Raw genomic sequence first — 1874 nt, forward strand, 5'->3', positions numbered from 1 at the left:
AAAAAAAAATCGGGTAGTGTGCAAAAATTCTCTTTTCTTCACTCGTACCGTAATCCACTGTTTTTCCCGGTGTGTCCATTGATTCGCTGCGCATTGTTATTAGATGACAGAGATTCCGTATGATGAGGTGAATTTTAAGAGCATGCACTTTTCTCGTCTCATTTGATCTCCCGCAGTGTTTATAAACTCGTGAATCGAATCGCGGGAGTCTGAACCCTGTGTGGGCCGCACATTAAAAAAAAAAAGATCACAGGAAATACTCACTACACTACTATGAATCCACCTCCGCAAACCAATTATGACTAACATGAATTAATGAGAATCGGTAGCAAAATAACGGCGAGAAAATTACACGCATTCAATTTGAAATTTGCATTCAAATTTCGAATATCTCAACTCAAAAAATAATTAGCAAGTTCATTTATTTGAGGTACAAAAATTTTTACATGGATAGTATTATATGACATTAACATAATTATTAATAATAATCACGAATTATTAATTATTGGTGATTATTATTGATATAATAATGATTATTTCGGGAGGAAAATAATTTTTTTTTCGTTTTTTTAAAAATTGGTTATGGGGTGGGTTTTGAGGTTCTTCATCTTCTCTTAGAAAAATTAAAGTCGATTGTCCAGGAATATAATTCTCCTCCGATGAAAGCGTTAGAAGGTTCCGCGGTTCTTTGAATTCACAGAAAAAATAAAGAAGAAACACCCGTTCATTTGAATGTCAATGGCGACTAGAAAATTTGAAATGTAAGCAGTCGTTACCCGAGAGTAAACATCCACAAAAATAAAAAGACAATATCTTTTTCAACTCCCACCCGAAATTCGAGTTTCGCATTGATCTGGTATTTGAGTATCGTGAGACTTTTACAAAAAATCACCTAAAAATACCGATCACCTATTTATTACATTCTCTTAAAAATTGAAAACAAATTTTTACCAATTATTTTTATTCTATAAAAAAAAAACTTTAAAAGCCCCCAAGAAACCAAACTATCGATTGGAAAATAAATTATCGAAATAAATAAATAAGCGAATAATAATAATCTTATTTTTGAGAAATGACCGAAAGAAAGAAAAAAATAAATAAATTACCGAATAATGAATGGAGATCAATTAGAATTATCCCCGGATTGCTAAAAATCGTGAAAAAAATATTGCCTGAAAAAAGATTGCACTCTAAGGCTCGAAACATTTCTGGATATTCTCGTGTCTGTCATTCCCCTCGGCTAGTCCCAATTGAGTCCCAAAGAGGGGTGAAAACAGAGGCCCAAGCCGACGACCGAGAGAACCAAAAAATAAAGTGAGATAGAAATATAGTACGTCGGAATGCACAACATCTGCCCCTTGGAGCCCTCGTCTCTTCAAAGGCCCCGGAGGGAGATAGTAACCCAATACGAGGACAAGGGATAAAACGGGAAAGATAAAGGGCAAATTACTATGAGAAACAAGGAGAAAATTTACTATTGAGGTAACGAAGGCTTTTCGGAGACGAGAAAATTATCGTGGGTGCATCCCAACACAAAATCTGAACAGCTGCTCTAGTCTAGACTCTAGACTATATATCGAACACCGATTCGATTTTATAATTCGATAAAACGCGCACGATGCGTCAGAATTTTTCAGTTTTTTCGCCATTTTTTCACGCAATGCAGGGGAATTATTTCAATATCGATTTGTTTGAGTACTGCTTGATACGGCATGTGTACTTGGGGGGATGCAATTGCATCCAGGTGCATGAATTTTTATCGAGGGGATAAAGAATGATGCGGGCACGGAATTTCTTTGTTGGACATGCGACGGTTTCGTACTGGGGTAAATAAAATATATCATAGGTATTTCAGGGAGGTTGAAATAGAATTT

At 35.5% G+C, this 1874-nt stretch overlaps 1 protein-coding gene across 1 annotated transcript in view; it reads left to right on the forward strand.

The window, feature by feature from the left end:
* LOC105267057 (uncharacterized) overlaps positions 1-1874 on the forward strand; it is an 18160-nt gene that overhangs the window by 3692 nt on the left and 12594 nt on the right. The gene's annotated exons all lie outside the window — the stretch shown is intronic.

The sequence above is a fragment of the Fopius arisanus genome, unplaced genomic scaffold (assembly GCF_000806365.1).
Source record: "Fopius arisanus strain USDA-PBARC FA_bdor unplaced genomic scaffold, ASM80636v1 scaffold00044, whole genome shotgun sequence".
NCBI classification, from domain to species: Eukaryota; Metazoa; Arthropoda; class Insecta; order Hymenoptera; family Braconidae; genus Fopius; species Fopius arisanus.